This window comes from Typopeltis vanoorti, chromosome 20 (genome assembly GCF_054136105.1).
Source record: "Typopeltis vanoorti isolate ZY-2024b chromosome 20, IOZ_Tvanoo_1.0, whole genome shotgun sequence".
In the NCBI taxonomy this organism is placed as follows: Eukaryota; Metazoa; Arthropoda; class Arachnida; order Uropygi; family Thelyphonidae; genus Typopeltis; species Typopeltis vanoorti.
Genome location: NC_143568.1, coordinates 108180073 through 108201890, shown reverse-complemented (window position 1 = coordinate 108201890; position 21818 = coordinate 108180073).

The window sequence follows — 21818 nt, the reverse complement described above, 5'->3', positions numbered from 1 at the left end:
GCCAAGAGAGAAGTTATTCAATACAGTTATATGGTGTTGATGGGGCATTATATCAAGCAATACTTAGTCTTTATTTGAGTTGTAAGTCAGCAGTTAGAATTGAAGGAAGTACAGGAAGATGGTTTAATGTTAAACCTGGTGTCAGACAAGGATGTACATTATCCCCTCTGTTATTCATTACCTCTATGGATCACATTATGAAGGAAAGTGGTATTAAACATGATATCAAAATTGGAGATGTTAATGTCAGCTCTTTGCTTTATGCGGACGATGTTATACATCTAAATAAATCCGCTACAAGTTTGCAAGATTCCCTGACTAAATTGAATAACTGTTGTAATAGATATGATAAGAAGGTTAGCATTAAAAAGACGAAGACAATGAAAATAGGCAGAATCATTGATAATGTCAACTGTGTTGTGAATGGAGAACCTGTGGAACAAGTAAAACCTTTCAGCTACTTAGGCACGATTTTTACTGAAGATGGTAAATTAAATATGGAAATAGACAACAGAATCAGCAAAGCTGGTATGGTGGGAAGTCAATTGAATAAATCCATATGGAATAAGAGAGAAATTAGTCGGAACACTAAATTAGCTGTATACAAAACAGTACTCAAACCAGTTTAATTTATGGATCTGAGAGCTGGGTCAGAAGTAAAACACTTGACCAAAGACTAGAGACCGCAGATATGAGAGTCCTGAGAAAGATTAGAGGCATGAACAAATGCATCAATGGCAATATCATATTAAAAACGAGGATATTAGGAAAGAACTTGACAATGTCAGCATCCAGGAATGCGTTAGCAGAGCTAATCTCAGGTGGTATGGTCACTTAAACAGAATGGGAGTGAACTTTCTTGACTAACTTTCGCTCCCATGGAGGTGTTTGATACTAAGACGATAGGGAGAAGATCTCAACACACACACACGCACAGTCAGTCGTTCATGCATTATATCTTTATGTATCCATCATTCTATTTACGTTTAGTTATTCCTTAATTTTTAAGTATCGCTCATCCTGTTATTTGGGAGGAATGGTTTTAATTGCAGCATTCAAACAGCTAATCCTCTGATTAATTCTGAGTTTCCGTTAACAAGATCATCCATTTTCGTTGCATATGGACTTCATATTGAAACAATGAGCCTTCCCCCCCCCCCCTCGTCGCTTCAACACGATTCCCGGTGGATTTGCGTCTTCCCCGATTTCGTCTTTCGATGACGGCTGTCAATCCAGCGAAAAAAGCTTCGCTCAATCCGTTCTCCTGAAGGAATTATTAATCGCAAAGGGATGGCCGTAAAATTTGTTCGATTCCACTGCTGCAAGGTGGTGTTCGCGTGTAACTTGTCGTGCTACTGTCATGTTTCTGTCATGTGCCGGCGCGCTGCTTAATGACAGGCGCCTAACGGGATGACTCACGGTTATGAATTCCGCTGTGGGATTCCTCTTTGGACCCTTTTTAAATGGCATTTTAATAACAGAATTCGTGCGTGCTTAAAAGTGACACGCGCTCACCTAAGTACCAATTCTTGTTCTTGTTACGCCGACGATGACTTTCTGGTGTCATTCCACACGTTTCAACCACACTGGAAAACAAATTTCGCTGAAAAATGACGAAAAATTAAAAGGGCAACGAAGGACCCGAAAATGCCCTTTAAAAGCTCTCTGAGAAATACGCTAGAGTTGGGATTGTGTCTTTTTTGTATCACGTGGCTAATTTTTCTTCTGCGTTTTTAGTGGTAATCTCAAAGAACTCGTTCTACACACAGTAATCGGTGCCTTTTACTTGAAGAAATTTCAGGAGAAAGAAGTATTAGCAGTGCTTAAGACTGCCTCGAGAGCCTCCGTAGCTCAGCCGATATAAACGAAGCCCTTTGATCAGAAAGACCTGGGTTCGATTCCTGTCAGTGACGAGAGGAACTTTAATCTGGTCTCTTTCGACTGAAGGTGAGTTAGCCGGTCTCATAAAGAGATAGAGGGGTTCACCAGGAAACTCGGGTTTGCCTTCCCCAGAACAGGCAAACCGGTCCTGTGAACACACACATGGATTACAGTCATGAATATGTCCCAACTATGTCCCGATAAAATTGGGAGGTTGGGGAAAACGATGGTGAACTACCCAGTAAAAATCTCACCAGGAATACTTTGTGGGAAATGCCTACGAAGTCATCTACGGTCGGAAACGACTGAAACCAGGTAGATGCCTGCACATCTACCACAAATCGCTGAATAAAATACATTCTTTGAAAATAATAAAAAAAATGTCGATTGCATATCTGTCAGTGATGTGCGATGCACTCAAATAATTTCTTTCGGCTGAAAGTGAGTTCAACCAGTCTTATATGGAGGATTTCGCTCTGACAAACGGCGAACCAGCCCAAGAGCACACACACTCCGCATTTCGTGAATAGGGCAGTACAGATGATCAGTTAAAAGTGCGCTGAGTCCAGGGAACTCTTTCTGGATGGTCCGAAGTGCTATCAAGGAAATGCATTTAGGGACAACTGGGTTTAGAAGCGAGTACGGTAAAATCTTAATTTGATGGCTTGAGTAATAATACCAGGACTAGAAAGCACCGCAAGGGCCACACCCACCCACCCACCCACATTGAGTCTTTGTATGTGACAACCATTGTTATTCGTAAATTTGATTAATTACAGACTGCCATTCTTGGGGAGCCTTCTCAGATCAGTTGGTATAGACTAGCCCTTTGGTTTGAAAGACCCGGGTTCGAATTCTGTTTATGACGAGAACAATTTTGATCAGGGCTTTTCAGTCAATGATGAGTTAGCCAGTCGCATACAGAAGTGAAGAGTTTTTCTCTCTGAAATTCAGGTTTTTCGTCCCTCGAAAAAGGCAAACCGGCCTTTGAACACACAAAACTACAGAGATAGGATACTAACTACGAGATGCAAGAGATTAGAGCCTCTCCATCTTATCTTTCTACTGCACCTTATGGGTCTTAGGTGGAGATCAACCTTCTGGATGGAGATGACCATTCTTAGGAACGTCAACGCTGCAGACCGTCCATCTTCGTTGTTAATATGTGGAAACAAACAAAGCAGCAGATAGACGTCCTCTCCGATAAAGTGAGATTGATAAATAAATAAAAATCCTGCAAGAAAAAAAAAAAATGTCAACAATTCTTCCCTTCTTTTTTTATTCTGATTTAGGGAAAAGGCCATGTAAACTTGGTAAGACAGGAAATCATTCAGGGTATAAAATCACCCAATTGGCATCCCCCTCTTTTTTTTCGGCTAAAGGAAATTATGGTATTAAGCATCATCTCTTCCCTTGAATAGAGTTTGATCCGAGTTACCGAAAGAAACTAAAAAATAAGTTTAGACGGATCCTTGGGCGATTAGGAAACAACACTGGAAATCCCTTGCACTAGAATGGCTAAAAAAAGTCTGTCAATTCAATGCTGACACGGCCCCTGACCGTTTTACACGGGACGAGGAACTTAATGTCCATTGAATGCATCCATCAGCGATCGCGTTCCCAAGCCCGCTCACATTTGAATGCATAACGACCTCCTGTTGCGACCCAGCCGGGGTCTTGCTTTTTATGCGATCTTCTGGATGACGCATTCCATTAACAGGAGCAGGATGTCGTGGAGGGACAGCAATGGAATCCAAGCAAGCTTAATTATGTTTCAGATGGCTGGCACGGAGCGATATGTTATTGATTGTGTGGGACAGCCGATAACCGGGTGGACGACCAATGATCGCAGATAAAATATAGAGACACCCTGTGAATGATTAATGAGGTTCCCGGATCGAACTGCAAAAGACGATCAGATTGGTGTGTGGATTGAGACAAAACAGGAGCGGACGAAATGCGAGTGTTGGGATTCTTTTTTTGGTCAGCTTCTTTGTATTCTGGACACAGAAAGAAACAGAAAAGGTTCACAAAAAACCAAAAGATGTTCTTTTAGCCGTTTGGCAAGGTCTTTAGACAGACTAATATTCTGGATTAATAGTAGAGTTCAAGTCTCACAATTTTCTAGCATTAAAAGGGAATTTACAATTAAAATAAAAAAAAATTAAAAAGAGAATTAACATTAAAAGTGAAAATACTCAACCTCACTGCTTTTAATTCCATTTTAGTTGTGATCGAACCTGTAACTTCATAATTAGCAGTCATAGCACGAAAAATTAAGTAAATAACTTAATTATCGTGATTTCGTTTGTTTGTTGTCGACTAAGACAAACGTGACGTCATACTTCCCTGAAATACATATAAAATTAAATAAATTACGTCTTCAAGAATGAAATATGCGTATTATGATGACATTTTCACAACACGAGTCGCATTTTATTTAATTTTTTCCTTTTATGAGCACTGAAGAGCTAGTTTTGAATAAATACTATCTCATGTTTTCACTATTCATTGATTTAGCATATTTTCAATACTTACTTATTTATATTTTTAGCAAGTAACAAATATTTAATCGGTTCTACAGAGAAATACTGAATCGTCTGCTTCTTGCCCAATGTTCTATCGTCTGCTACGAAAGGCATAATTAATGGCCGCCATTTCATACCATAATACTAAATGCTAATAACTGTATTATTATTAAAATTACATTTACTTTATAGGGAAAAAAAAAACGCTTTTGTTTGCTCCCTTGAGATACTTTGAACGAAAATCGGTCGTTTTGATGCTCACTGACTTATAGAAAACTATAAACGCGTTCTTCAATATTATCACAGACTTTTAGCCCTCTATCGGGTTTTATTCGAACTTTCCAGAGCATGAAATAACCGTACGCAACCGAGTGTCTAAAATTCCCTGGCCTTCTTCCTTCAACGACCTCCGCTTTTCGAAGGCGTTGCCAGCACTGAAGGTGGTGCACGCGCCCACAGTTTTGCCTGTCATCAAATTGCTAACAGCGGACTAAATGAGTCGCCGTAAAACACTGTCTAAAGGAGATAAACTCTCGCGTTTACCATCAAAACCAAATTTGTTTCCTCTACCTGCCGTTAGCGTTCTTCAGTTTAGCGTAAAAAATAGTGCGAGATAAAAACTGTGTCATTCTGCTCCGTGAGAAGCAGTTGGCGCTTCATACGGTCGCTATACACCTGTAATGTGTACGCGAGCAGGTTTGGAAACAGCGGCCGAACTCACGAGTCGCTCCATAAAACGACACTCGTATCACCAGGCTCGAATTTTACTGCGTTTTTATCTCCTCACTTGATGGCTTCTAGGCTCGTATCAGTTCCAGCTAAATTGGGGAAAAGAGGAGAAGGGAGGGGGGGAAAAACATTAACGAACTTCTAGCGTTTACGTCACTGCTGTGGAATAAATATCAAATTTGCGCACGACTTTTAATCACTGAAAAATTTAAACCCATCAGTACCAAAGCTCCTTTTGGGACTCGTGTCATTTGGCGTAAAAGACAGTGAGGTAAACGACCTGCACCGATCTGCGAAAAGGAGAATTTTTCTATTAACCTTTCCAGGTAGCCAACACAGAAGCAGGCGAAAAGTGATTTTCTGTTCTACTTGCTTTCATTGCACTGCTTTTTCCTCTTTTCTTTGTCTCATTATAAAAAGCAGATTAAAAACTATTTTTAAAAATTCATATATAAGGAAACTAAAAGGAATGCAGTTTAAATATGGTTTTAAAACGTATCGCTTTGATTTGTTTATATTTCGTATATAACTAAGGCAATACGCACATAAACACGTTTGTCTTCTGCTAACAGCAAGTCACGTGTTTTTCAGTCATTGTTATGTTTTGCTGGAATATGGATTTTATTTAAAACAAAATCATGTTTATTTTCGCAGAACACATATTTTACGAGTTTAATATTCTAAAACTGCATGTATGCATGCATAAAAAAAAACCATTCAATAAATTTCTGTAAATGAATTTCGTTCTTTTCTTGCTATTCTTTTATTTAGCTTTAAGTGAAATTTTGAATTAACTTCAATTTAAAAAGATATTTTACCTAAAAGATCAGACGTATTATAGCTAATTTAAGGCGCTTCGCTTGTACAAAGTTGGTGTATTTGAAATACTAATTTTGTTATTTTAAAAGTTGGATAACATTTGAGAATCAGGTATGAAAATATTAATTTAATACTCTTTTCCTGGCTGCATTTTTAATAAAAAAAAAAAAAGAGGAAAAATCTTAATAAGTTTTCTCTTCATATTAATATTATTTTTTTCGCGAATATTAGGCATCGTACCAAAAGTATAACACGCATATTTTTGTTATTAAATAGTGTAGTGTATCGTGACGACTACTCTTGCATGTTTAAGCTATTTTTTTTGGGGGGGGGGGGGAAGGGGAATCAGTTAATTAGAGAATAAAGTTATACAATTAGTGAAACATTCCTCGCGCTTCTATTCATATTCTGCGCGCTCACGAATTTTGGAGATCGCGAATCTACAAAGCTTGTGTAATGAATATCAAATTGCCCCCCCCCCCCTCCCCCAGTAAAAATTATCTGTACTTTGTGAAATGCGTTGAGAGGAGGTTGATAGAATTGTCGTGTTACCTGTCAGAAAATTAGCAGACGACCATCGGACTAAAAGGAAGTCTATAATTAGACCAGCTTCATCATTTTAAAACTGTTACGGCAGACGATGTCGGCTTCTGAACAGCAGTCTACGACGGCGTGTTTGTAGTGCGGATCGCATCGCTCGTGACAAACTAACTGACAGTAACCACATGGTTTTTTGAAGGATATCAATTCAAGGGAAGCTTTGCGAAGAAAAAAAAAAAAAAACTTAGACCTAATTAAAGCAGCAGATGCGTCTGTCATTAGCGTCATCAGATAATGATTAGTTAATTAATGATTTGTCTCAGCTTTGTCTGACGCATGCGCAGTTCGCTCGCACGAACGACAGGATTCCAGCTTATTAGATTAATATGCAAAGAAGCGCGTGATAATAAGAGCAGACCGTTTCTCGTTATTTCTAAATTCGTCGCATTGTATTAAATGCTAATAAAGTTGGATTACAAAGCGAGGTGTATTTTTAAAGTCGCCATCATTAGCGTCTTATTAAATAACGCTATTACCCTCCTGTTTCGTTTAAGTAACTTATTCTTTAATTGGTAATCCCATTCTTTTAAAAATCTCGATCGCCGCAGTCGGCAGTTTCGCATTATTATTATGCTTTGGGTGTTTACGTTTAAAACTCCTTTGAAAGAGAAACAAAAAAAAAAAAAAAAAAAAAAAATGCAAAATACGGCGGAATGAAAACTCCCGCTATTAATTTTCATGGCGTAGCTAACAAAAAGGGAAATATTCGGTACGTTTTTCACGGCGATAACAGAATTAATACGTGTGTGGTATTCGTATAGTTATAATGCGGGTTTATTTAGGGGTAGCGAAAATCGCCGTATGGCGCTTACTTGGATGTTTCACTTAATGTTAGAGGGGTTGATTAAATACACCTTCCCGGTAAAAATCAGTAAAAGATGCACTAAATCGAGCGATAAAACTTCGTTTTCTGTTTACGACACTCATTTCCTTGCTTGGCTTGGGAAAATCTAATATTCCAGTGTTTTATGGGTCGAAAATTGGAGTAAAGTTTAAAAATGCTCGAGAGCAGTTGACCGTCCCTCTTTTAGGTCAAATCTACAAAAGCATAAAGATCGATATTCTTACAACCAAGTTTTTTCACTTGGCTATGCTACCAATTATATACTTGGTTTAATCCTTTATCCAAGTGTAAGCAAACAAAAGTTTGCGCCTGAAGTATTTTCAGGACTGAGGCAACTCGTGGCAAAGGTATGTTCTCATCACTTGCCTTAGTATCCCAGAATGCAAAGCACATCTCTTTGGGGAAGGGTCATTACCCAAAATTAAGGGAAGGGTCATTACCCAACCTGTCCGCGCGGTTAGCCTAGTGGCTTTGTGCTTCGCAACCATATGCCTGGGAAGGAGTGTCCTGGTTTCGATTCCCTTCGCCGATGAGGAACTTAAGGATCTTCCTCAGCCATAGCCAAGTTAGCCGCTCTTGGGCCTGGATAGCAGGGTCTCCCCCCCCCCAGTTTATCTGGGATTTTTCATCCCGCAAATCGGCCCCGTGAACACACACGAATCTACAGCCATAAATACTTTATCCCCCATGATTGGGCTCAACTCGCCTCAATAGGGACGGGGGAGAAAAGGGAGGAAACCCCATATGAATAAATAAAAACTACCCAACCCGGTTTCGACCTTTATTGAGGTCTCATCAGTTGGAGCCAGACCCGCAGGTGGTGATACTAAGGTGGAAGCAATGTAGAAGTCATATTTACGTATACGAGTTGCCAAAAGGTGTCACACCTTTTGGAAGTGAAAAAACTTCCATCAACCTATCTCTAGAATTTTAATAATAAGTGTCGACACCTTTTGGCAACTCGTATACGTAAATATGACTTCTACATTGCTTCCACCTTAGTATCACCACCTGGGGGTCTAGCTCCGCTGACGAGACCTCAATAAAGGTCGAAACCGGTCTGGGTAGTGATCCTTCCCTTAATGCATAGTATTATACATGTCCGTAAAGAGATGTGCTTTGCATTCTGGGATACTAAGGCAAGTGATCAGAACTTATACCACCTTTACCACGAGTTGCCCCCAGTCCTGAAGATACTTCAGGCGCAAACTTTGTTTGCTTACACTTGGATAAAGGATTAAACCAAATATATAATTCTTACAACCAGTCAGGCTGATTTTTCCTTCTTTGATGGACCATCCCTCGTCGTTTGCTTGCTATAGTCTTCCAGGGCCAAGACCTTGAAATGGCTATTATGCTGACGAGTATGGAAAACATTAATTTCTCTGAAAATACCAATCAAGAGAGAGAAAAAATCAGATCAGAATCGCGGATTGGATAGCACACAAGTGGATAAATACCGCAAACAGAAAATAAATAAAAACAAATGTCGACTCCAGCGCTTAACGGCTTTTATTTCCGAGACAAACTCCTACAAATCAAAACGCAGTTTCTTTCCTTTTATTACAAACAGTTCCAAACGCATTCTTATCTCTTGTGAGGGCTCCAAATCTCTCCTCCTTCACTCTATCGTCTCAGAGAACTTTCACTTCAACCCTCGTAAGATGCCAGAAGGGACCGGGGGCTATATAAATAATTTTCCCTGCTTGTAACATCCCTACCATTGACACCATTATTTCCGACTGAATGTTGATTCATTCTCTCGCAGGGATCGCCCGGCATAGCAATACAGCCTCGCTTGATTATACTCGGCAAAAGTCCCTTCTATCTAACAATCGCAATTCGGAGCAGTGACTGACTGCTGTCCCCGAGGACCTCGGCGATCTAATACCAACGCATGACGTGTCCGCTTAGCCGGAGTTCCAGCATACCTACGTCATCGCTTATATTCGGATCCCCTCGCCTCAACCTCTGTCTGTTTCTGATATGCTAATGCCATCTTTTTCAACGTGAACAGTGCATTAGCGGGAGGGGGGGGGGGGAGTATTCCGGCGTTCCTTTGACCCGAACAGCTATTTAGAAACGCTAGTTGTTATCGCAAGCCTTGTGAAACAATCTTAAACCCGTTGACAGATAGCGAAGATATCAATGCCGACAGAAGTTAAAATTAAGTCGACTTTTAGGCGTAGACCCGATTTGCATCTCTAAAAAATAATTTTAAATTATTTTTCAGGATAATTCCGATTTTTGGATTACCGTTGAATACATAAATATAAGAATTTATTTCAATAGCATAAATGATCACAATAATTACATACATATAACTGCGTGAAGTTCTTTTAAGCACATTTTTTATGAAGTTATTAAAAATATCTTTTTATATAGACAAAGGTGTGTTGGTTGGAGACTGGAGCGATGTCATACACGCTATTTTCACAGTTATTCACGTAATTTATTTCATTTTTCTTAAAAATAATAATGAATCTTATATTTTAATTAATTTTTATGCAAATAGTTTAATTTTTTTATAAAATTTCATTAAAATTCTCAAAATGTTCTTACACCTTTAAGTACTTTATATCATAATGGTATACTTACTTTATATCTAGAAACATCTGAGGCTTTTTTAGTTCCATGAAACAAAAACATTTTTATTTTTATAAATGATGACAAATCCTTTACATCTACGCTAAATCGATCCGCAATGTAGTTTTTTATGGTGTTTATATCGGATCCATTCGACTCCTTCAGTTCCTCAATAGCTGTTATTACCATCTCCTCGGCCACGGATTTAGGAACTTTTCCTCTTTTGAGTGGGGATCCTTTCTGTGTTGTTGCTGGCAATACTTTCTCTGTTTCTGTGACTTTAAAAGTACTAGATGTACCCTTCCCTTTGACCTCAAGCAATATGCCTTTTTTAGTTCCATGAAGCAAAAACCTTTTTATAGATGGTGACAGACCCTTTACATCTACGCCAAATCGATCGGCGATGTAATTTTTTATGGTCTTTATATCGGATCCATTCAATTCCTTCAGTTCCTCAATAGCTGTTATTACCATCTCGGCCACGGATGTAGGAACTTTTCCTCTTTTGAGTGGGGATCCTTTTTCTGTTTTTGCTGCAGTAGCCACTTTTGCGGTAGACTTCTTCGAAGTTGATGGTAAATTCAAACTATTATCATCCATATTGTTATTGCTTAACACAAAAAAGAGTTCTTCACAACTATCACAACCAGTAAAAGGACAGCAAATGATGTATTTTTCTTTTTTTTTTACTATGATTTATGTACTTGATGAGGACATAAATGAAAGCTATTATATGAATGCGATTCATAGAATGAAAATGGCTTTGGATGTGTGTTTGTTCATATATAGTTTAAAAGAGAATTTTATATAAATAGTTTATTTAATTGACAAAATTAGTAATGAATATAAATGTACAGTTGTTTATCTTTATTATATATCAGAATTATACTGTCTTTATGTTTAGAAATAACATTTCAAAAGCTGTAAATGTTACGTTGCCACAATCGAAGAAGGAAATGTTAAGATATTTCTTAAATTAAAACTTTATAATCTTATAAATTCAAAGAATCTTTACTAAGCACATTGCATGAACTATGTTATTTGAAGAATTTGATTTTGAATTAAGAATAAGACGGTTAATTATTGAGATATCCAGGAAGGAAAGAAGTAATACCATAACTTGACAGGTAAACCGTACACTTTTATGTGAATCAAATGTCTTTTATTCTAACTCGCTTCTAATTGCAGCCTGGAATGCCAATGGCCTCACCAACAAAACATTAGAACTACAGGAATTCGCACAAAGACACAACCCGGACATAATGCTGATAAACGAGACCCACCTAAGACCTGCCAACAACCCAAAAGTGAGAGGATACACAATATACCGAACGGATAGACTCAGCTCTAGAGGGGAAGGCACTGCCATCTACATCAAACCATACCTCCACCACAATGCCATATCCAACCCACAGACTACAAACCTGGAAACCACAGGAATACAAGTCCACACAAACAATGCTGGAAGCCTCAAGATATTTGCTGCCTACAACTCACCAAGCAATTCTCTACTGACAACAGACCTGGATGCAGTCCTCGGCACCACAGACCCCACCATCATAGTAGGTGACTTGAACGTCAAACACACAGCATGGTTCAGCACCACCAACAACAGAAGTGGTCGCATACTACACAACTATTCAACACTTAACTCAGTTGTGGTAGCAGGACCCACTGAGCACACTCATTACAGCCCTCATGGCAGATCAGATGTACTTGACATAGCTATCCTTAGAAACATCAGTTATCAATACAAACTAGAGACGCTCAGTGACCTATCATCCGACCACAACCCAATCCTGATCAAACTTGGCACGCAAGACCAGCACACCTTCATATCGTGGGATAGGCTAGCTAAAATCCTACCAGAATACATTGGTCCTGTACCAATCATTCACAAAAAAGAAGACATAGATGAAGCAATAAGCAATTTAACAAGCCAAATTAAAAAAGCACTAGAAGCAGTGACCAAAACCACAACCAACCACCCATCCGGTCGGCTCCCAGAAAACATAATGGACCTCATCAGAACAAAAAACAAAGCCAGGAAAAGACACCACAACACAAGAGTCCCACAGGACAAGAAAACTCTGAACAAGTTGAACAACCAAGTCAGAAAAGCACTTCAAATCCACAGGAACCAGGATTGGGACAATAAACTATCATCACTCAACCCAGAAGATCACACAATATGGAAATTTCTGAAGATTCTGCGCACTAAACACAATCCCCTACCGCCCATGCAAACTGCTCATGGAATGGCGCACACTGATAAAGAAAAAGCAGAAGCAAAAGCAGAAAACCTAGAAAAACAATGCAACCCGTCATATGATAATATAAACATCACCCACATATATAAAGTCCACCAACAGGTCAAGCGTACCTTAAGTCAGTCCGAAGACAAACCAGTCAGCATCACCCCCACTACTCCAGTTGAAATAACCAACATCATAAAACATCTAAACAACAAAAAAAGCTCCAAGGCTAGATGGAATTACTAACAGAATCATCAAATTACTTCCTAGAAAGGCTATTATGCACCTGGTTAACATAACCAATGCAATATTGAGGATACAACACTTCCCCTCTGCATGGAAAACAGCAGACATCATACCAATAAAAAAGCCAGGAAACAATCCGCAACTCCCGCAAAGCTACCGTCCAATAAGCTTGCTTTCCAACCTGGGAAAGATTGCTGAAAAAATTATCCTTTCAAGACTACAAGAAAAGTCAGGCCAAATGGGAATAATTCCAAACGAACAATTCGGCTTCCGCCGTATGCACAGCACAGTGCTACAAATACACCGACTAGTGGAGCATATCACTCAAGGATACAACTGGAACCTTCACACAGCTGCAGTTTTTCTGGATATTGCCAAGGCCTTTGATAAGGTATGGCATCAAGGATTACTCTATAAACTCATTCAGGCCAACATTCCAACAAACCTTACGCGTCTAATAAAATCATACCTCACTGACAGATCCATGCCGATAAAAATAAATGGCACCATCTCAACTAGGCGCAAAATCCTGGCAGGAGTACCACAGGGATCTCTTTTGGCTCCTTTACTTTTCACAATCTACGTGGCGGACATTCCACAGAACCTGAGGACTACCATCACAGCCCTATATGCAGACGACACAGCCATAATGACAAGATCTCTCCGCCCACACCTGGCGATCAGTCTTCTCCAGGATACTATCACAAAGCTAGAAAAATGGTTCTCCGACTGGAGGATACAAGTAAACCCCGTCAAAAGCTCAGCCACACTGTTCACCAGACGCAAAGCCTTCATCCAAGATGATATTGAACTTCTCGGAAAAAAGATACCATGGCAGACAGAAGCCAAATACCTTGGAGTACAGCTAGACAAAAAGCTAAATTTCAACAGCCATATCAAGCTCAGAGACACAAAGACATCCAGAACCATACCCCAACTCTATCCCCTGATCAATCGCAACAGCAAATTGGATAAACGCAACAAGCTGTTATTATATAAGATGGTAATTCGACCAGTAATCACATATGAATCCATGGCATGGAGTCACACATCCAAATCTAACATCCAGAAACTACAGAGGATACAAAACAAATGCCTGCGGATGATCTTAGACGCCCCATGGTTCGTCAGAAACACGCAGATCCACAGAGAAACCGGAACCCCTGACATCCGTTCTCTCCTTCATGACCATGCGGAAAAGTTCTTCAGCAAGGCACATTCTCATCCCAATCCACTAATCAGACAAGCTTCCAGTTATAGTGAACATGACTATCAAAAACACAAAAGACCCAAGGCAATCTTGCTTTCAGCAGAACAGCGCTAACTCCATAATTCACAAAGTGCGAGCATAAGTCTCACAACCTCCCCCATCAAGCTTCTCCACACAGATAAAGGGGAAAATAAAAAGCATTTTATGCTTCACCCAGCAAGCCAGTAACGTTGTTGTTGTTACATGTGAGGCGGGACAAGGCTTGGGATTAAGATGGCGGCTCGCGTGTTAGTGTTTTGTGTCGTGTATTATTGATGGTGAATTGTGAATTTGACTGATAAGATTTTAGAGATTTATGCTTATTCATTAGTAATATCAGTTATTTGCTTGCTGCCATAAACAGGCATTTTATTTTCCATACTGGTTTATCCAGGTAAGTCAACTGACTTCACAAAGGCGATACGCTAGGCCTACTACCATTAGTATCGCCATTGTTGTTGTACTTTAACATCTTATTACTGGTTGACAAGCCTGTGCTTGATATTGCTGGCAGTCCTTTGCGGCTGCGGGATATTTTACAAAAATTTCTGCTGGCAGGGATATTTTATTAACGCACATACGCAGTTAAATCGATATGAGCGTACCTGACCTAGACGTATTCACTGATTTGCTCGATAAAGAGCCAGCTCTTGAACTCATTGATAAACTACAAAAGAAGTTCAAGCTGACATGGCCTACCAGCATGATCGACCCCGACACTATTATCGAGTCACTCGATAAAAAGCTAGCACTCAGTTTTATTAAAAAGCTCCTCAAAAAGTTTGAACGGGATTGGCCCGGCTACTTAAATTTGTATTCCTCACCTGAAGTCGATGTTGAGGAAAATGAAGACTCCCCTCAAATGGAGGAAAAACTCAATCTAGTTGTCTCTACCTCTAATCCTTCTGATCAAGAAGAAACCCACGCACGTAAGAAGAGAAAAATTCTTGCTGCTGAGTCAACAAATGTTGTTGGTATGGACGAGGATGTTCCCACTTCAGATCCCTCTGTTTACCCCAATGAAAAGGTGCCACCGATTATCCTAAGGGAAAAGCAGAGATGGACAACACTCAGAACCATCATGGCTAATTCACAGATTCGTTACACGTCTGCTAAAAATGCAGACGAGGGAATACGAATCCAGCCCACCACGGTGGCTGACTATAGAAATCTTACAAAGGAACTGGACACTAGAGGAACCCAATATCACACATTTTCACTTGCCTCCGAAAAAAATCTGAAAGTAGTCTTACGAGGAGTCTCCGAGGATATTGACACAGATGAAATAGTTACTGACCTTAACCTACAGGAACTACCCCCCATAAAGGTCACTAGAATGTTTAGATCAAATAAGACACATATGCCTTTAGTTTTAGTAGAAATTCATAACATTTACAAAGACATTTATAATTTAAAATCAATCTGTGGACTCAAAATAACCCCAGAACCATTGAGAAAGAAATCATCTTCTGGGCAGTGCCACCGATGCCAAAAATTTGCCCATGCCCAGAAGCTATGCAAAGCTCAGTTCAAATGCCTAAAATGTGGCGAGAATCACCCCACAAACACCTGCGCCAAGCCAAAATCCACCCCGGCTAAGTGCGCTAATTGTGGGGGTCCTTACCCTGCTAATTACAGAGGGTGTATACATTACCCCAAAAACAGATGGAATGATCCAAGTCATCAATCTACCTCGTCATCTAGTGCGAGAGTTCCTGAAGCTCAGGCTACTCAGTTCTCCAAGAGTGAATACATGACAACAGGTGCTCGCCCATCATTAACTGAGCCCCTTAAGAAAACGAATCTTCAACATCAAGTAAGAACATATGCTGATGTGGCCCGCTCCAATCAGATAGTACAAACCCAGAACCGGAATAATCCACACTTAAATCCATCAGCTGTTATCACGTCTTCTCTTGCAAACATGCTGCAGGATTTCAGCAACTCAAATCCATCCTCTTAAGTGTCACAAAAAGATTCCTACAGCAAACCCAATCCATATTATCTGCACTCTCTGATGCATAGAAAAAAAATTGTCCCAAACTCTCTTAGGATTATCGGTTGGAATGCCAACGGTATAAAAAACAAACTGTTAGAAATCCAGGAATTCAATAATAGATACAACCCAGATATACTGCTAATCAATGAAACTCACCTGAGGCCTGCTGACACCCTGAAAATCAGAGGGTATCAGATTTACAGAAACGACAGGCTTGGGTATAGAGGTGGAGGTACAGCCACCCTTATCAAAAACTATATCAATCATCACTCAATAACCAACCCTACTACCACTAACCTCGAAATCACAGGAATCAATGTTCTCACAAACTCAATTGGAAACCTCAAAATTTTTTCTGCATACAACCCTCCATTAAAGACATTATTGACCTCAGATCTGGATGCCATCCTTGGAGTAAAAGGACCGGTCATCATTGCTGGAGACCTCAATGCAAAGCATCCTGCATGGAACAGTAAATCTACTAACAAAAATGGTCGCATCCTTTCTAGCTACACAGGATTAAACCATGCTGTTTTGGCTGGACCTACCGAACCAACTCATCTCAGTACATCTGGCACTGCTGATATCCTGGATATAGCCATCCTGCAAGACATTAAACTACAGTACAGCCTTACATCACTAAACGAGCTGTCGTCGGATCACAACCCAATTCTACTGCAATTGGGAGAGCAAGAATGCATGTCCCCTCCTTCTCATTCAGGAATATCGTGGGAGAGATTGTCTAAAGCACTTCGGGATCAAATAGGACCCGTCCCTCACATATGCGCACCAGAAGATGTGGAATCTGCAGTGACTAGCCTCACCCAACAGATTAAGTCTGCTATAATGGTTTCAACCTTCCAGAAACCTGTTCCCAAGCCTGATCGTTTGCCTGAGGACATTATGGACCTGATCAGAGAGAAGAGCAGAGCTAGGAAGAGATTTCATAACACTCGCGCACCTCAGGATAAGACAGTGCTTAACAGATTGAATGGAGCAGTAAGAGATGCACTTAAAACACATAGAAACGAAGTTTGGGATAAAAAGTTAGCTTCTATCTCACCTATTGATCACTCTATCTGGGGCCTACTGAGAAACATCAAAAATAAAAACAGATCCCTCCCCCTATAATCTCAAACCAGGGCCTAGTCCACACAGATGCAGATAAGGCAGAAGCCATACTTAAAAATCTTGAGGATCAGTGCAAACCTTCTTATAACAACATTGATTTCAATCATCTGTACAAAATCCACAGACAGGTTAGGCATGCACTAAACCTCCCGGATACCAGTGCTGATCATATTGTACCCGCATCACCTGTTGAATTATATGATATTATTAAAAAACTTAAGAACAATAAAGCTCCTGGACCAGACAGCATCTCAAACAGGGTGATCAAGCTGCTGCCTCCCTCGAAAAGCTATAGTGCATCTGACCAGTATAATAAATGCAATCTTAAGACTTCACTATTTTCCATCCACCTGGAAAATGGCTGATGTGATTCCTATACATAAGCCAGGCAAAGACCCACACTTACCGCAGAATTATCATCCAATCAGTCTCATCTCCAATCTGGGTAAGGTTGCAGAGAAGGTCATCCTCTCACGACTCCAAACCTCAGTAAATGACCTAAACATCTTCCCTAAAGAACAGTTTGGTTTTCGACAACACCATAGTACTACCCAGCAAATCCACAGAATTGTGGAATATATCACCACCAGCTACAACTGGCGCCAGTGCACAGGAGCTGTATTCCTAGACCTATCTAAAGCATTTGACAAAATCTGGCATTTTGGACTCCTGCACAAACTTATCTAAGCCGGTATCTCACTAAAAATGGTTCATCTAATCCGTTCATATCTTCAGAATAGATCAATGCAAGTTAAAATTAACGGTTCTACATCGTCCCAGCGCCACATCTTTGCTGGAGTGCCGCAGGGATCTCTACTGGCTCCATTGCTGTTTTCTGTATACATGTCAGACATCCCACACAATCCGATGACTTCCATTTTAGCACTGTATGCGGGATACGGCAATACTAACCAGATCTCTCAGACCCCACTTCGTTACCAGAAAGCTTCAAGAAAATCTTCTACAGCTGGAGGGTTGGTTCTCCAAGTGGAGATTGGAAGTCAACCCCCAGAAAAGCTCAGCGGTTCTTTTCTCAAAAAGGCCAATGTCTCCTGCAGGAGATGTGTTACTATTCAATACTAAAATTCCCTGGCAGAAAGAAACAAATTACCTGGGTGTGATTCTCGACAAAAAGCTATCTTTCAACCAACATATCAAGTCTGCATGTGCAAAAGCCTCTAAAGCCATAGCTCAGATCTACCAGCTAATTAATAGAAATAGCAAACTCAGCAACAGAATCAAATTGCAGCTATACCAGATGACGATTCGTCCTATAATCACCTATGCCTCTCCAGCCTGGAGCCACACCTCTAATACTAACATTATTAAGATACAGCGAGTGCAGAACAAGTGCTTGAGAATGATTTTGAACGCCCCATGGTATGTTAGAAACAGCCAACTCCACAGAGACACAAATATTCCCTATATTCTCTCTTATCTACAATCCTTAGCTTCCAAATTTTTTCTAAAGACGTCCACACATCCCAACGATTTGGTTCAACAAGCTGCAGCATACGAGCCAACGGACATATTCAAATATAGAAGACCAAAAACTATATTAGCCTCCTATAGCGATACATAATCTCCATGCCCATTCAGGGCGAGCAAACTGCTCGTAAATTTTACCCTCACTGTAATCCACGACAGATAGCGGGGAATATGAAAAGCATTTTGCTTCACCCTTAAAGAATAAATGTCAATTGTCATGTGAGGCGGTAATTACCATTACCAGGGATTTTCCGAGTTGTTGATTACGATTGATTAGTGAAGTGAGGAGACAGTAGTTTTAGTGACGGATTATTCTCAAAGTATTGGAACCTTATTATATTACAAAAAGGACTACAGGAGCATTTCTGAGTGCCAGAACTAAAAAACCTGCTAAGATAAATAGCAGCCAATTCTCTATATCTATATATAACTTAGCAAGACCATGGGAAAGCCCCTAACATTCGAAGAAGTTTACAGAGAGTTCCTAAGATTAGGAAAACTCTTAAACGATAACTGGCCAGCGAAAGTAAAACTGTAAGACACATCCCCCCCCCGCAGCAGTCACAAACGACAAAACAACGAAGATGACACACACCCTCAACAAGACTTAGCATTCTTGTCACAACCAGAAAAACAAGCAACGCCTACCAAACAGAAGAATCGCACACAGACTTTCAGAAAGTACGAAAGAAAAGAAAAATATCTAACACGACAGAAATATCCCAAACAAGAGAAACAGAAACGGAACAAAAGAAAGAATACCCCCGGTCATCCTAAGGGCCAAGGAACACTGGACGTCGATTGCCACCGCTCTGAAAACAACAGGAATCACATTCGCAAAAGCAACTAACACGGATGAAGGAATACATATCCAAACTAAGACATCGACAGACTACAGAAACATAACAAAATTCTTGGATTACAACAACCTACCGTATCACGCATTCCAACTCAACAGCGACAAACATCTGAAAGTAGTACTAAGAGGAATCACAGAAACAATATCAACAGAAGAAGTCTCCACAGACCTACATCACAAAGGATTTAACCCCATTAAAGTAAGCCGAATGTACAGAGCAGACAAGACTCCCTACCCCTTGATCCTAGTCGAAATATCAAAAGAACAGAAAGATATATACGACCTCCAAACCATCTGTGACCTAATTATAAAAATAGAATCTCTGAGACGCAAATCCACAACAACACAATGTCACAGATGTCAGAAGTTCGATCATGCACACGATGCTGCAAAGCAGAATTCCGATGCTTGAAATGCGGAGGAAAACACGCCACACTAGAATGCAAGAAACCACGCACCTAGCCAGCAAAATGTACTAATTGCGGGGCCCACACCCCGCCAACTACAGAGGATGTACAGCACATCCCCAAAACCAGAAGATACAACCCCAAAGCAACAAGCCCATACAAGAAAGCAGACCCACCCAACAAATCACAGCCTCCACAACAAACGGAAGAACATATGCAGAAGTTGAAAGACCAACCCAACAACAAGACTCCAAACCCAAAACAAACCACCCACAGCAATCTTCTCAACATAACAAGCTGCATAGGAGAGATGCTTGCAGAACTCCAACTAACTAACCCGACAGAAGAGGCCAAGGATGGAATGGTATTTAATGCCCCTTGGTTCATGAGAAACCTCCAGTTACACCAGGAAGCCAACCTTCCAGATATCAAGACCTACATGACAGGCATTGCAGAAAAATTCTTCACAAACACAGATAATCACCCAAATCAGCTAATTCAACAGGCAGCAGACTACAAACCCTCAGATCATTTCAAACATAAAAAACCAAAATCCTCCATCGCAAGATAAAGCTAATACAGCTTACAATGCTCCCAATGAGCGGGTAATTTACCCACAATAATCCTCTCATACACAAGCTAAAATCAGATGAAGGGATAAAGATTCAAGGACTCAGTTCATCTCCCAAAGAAGTTCCAACATAAGGCGTTAGGAGGACAAGATGGAGGCTCGCGTGTTAGTGTTTCGTGTATTTTTGATGGTGAATCGCGAATTTGATTGATATGTTTTTTAGCGATTTATGCTTTCGTGTCGAGTATTATGATCACATGTATTGATCAAGCTTTTTGATTACGAAAAGTTTTTGTAAGTTGCAGGTGAGTAAATACTTTAATTTCAATTTTTAGTTCCATTGGAAACCATCTTCTAAGCCTAATCATAGGGCATACTAAACTATATATCGTACCGCTGGAAAACACCAGATTGTGTCTAAGGGATTTGCTATGGCAAAACCTCTGAACGAGACCGTTTTCTAGGAAGTTTATATGAATTCCTCAGATTAAGAAAACTTCTGAGTGATAGTTGGCCAGGAAAAGTTAAGCTTCTTGACTCATTCCCACCCTCTGCAGCCACAGAAGATAACTCGGACGATACAAGTGAGGAACTCATTACTCAGTTGCAGTCTCCCCCAGATTTTGAAGAAGTTCGTGTGCGCAAAACCACTGACACAGATCCTCCCATAGATTTTGATATGGAAGAGGATACTCCCAGTTCCAATCCCTCGACCGCCACGAAAGAGAGGGTTCCACCGATAGTCCTCCGGGAAAAGAAAAGATGGACGCAATTAAGGTCCACCATGATAAACTCACAGATATAGTTTCTCTCGGCCAAGAACACGGATGATGGTATAAAAATTCAGCCGGCTACTGTGACTAATTACAGGAAACTGATCAAAGTGTTAGACTAGCAATATTCATTCGGAGAAAAATCTGAAGATAGTACTGCGGGATGTCACGGAGGATATAACTACAGATGAAATTGAGGCTAACCCCCACCACCAGGACCTGCCACCTATTAAGATCAGCAGAATGACTAGAGCGGACAAATCCCCCTATGCCTCTGGTCTTGGTGGAGATCCACAAAGCCTATAAGACCATCTATGATTTAACATCAGTTTGTGGACTGCGGATCACTCCAGGGCCACACCTTAAAAGGGCATCTACTGGTCAATGCCATAGATGCCAGAAATTTGGCCATGCTCAAAAACTCTGCAAGGAAGAGTACAAATGCCTGAAATGTGCTAAGAACCACCGCACTAACACCTGTAACAAGTCAAAAACCGCCTCGGCTAAATGTGCCAACTGTGGTGGCCCTCACCCAGCAAACTACAAGGGATGTACTCAGCACCCAAAAAACAGAGGGATGAAGACAGTTAAACCGCCCTCTTCCTCTAGTAAAAGATCACCTGAGGCCCCTGCTCCTCAACCTGAGACTCGGCAGCAACAATCGGTGACCTTCAAAGACAGTGGAAGCCAAAGGCAAACAAGAAGTTATGCTGATGTGGCCCGTATTAACAAACCAATAGCAGAACAAAATCAGCCAATAGCACCTACTAATCTGACAGCAGTTATTACAGCCTCTCTAGCTAACATGCTACAAGATATCAGCCTGTCTAACCCTTCAGGAACCACCACTAAA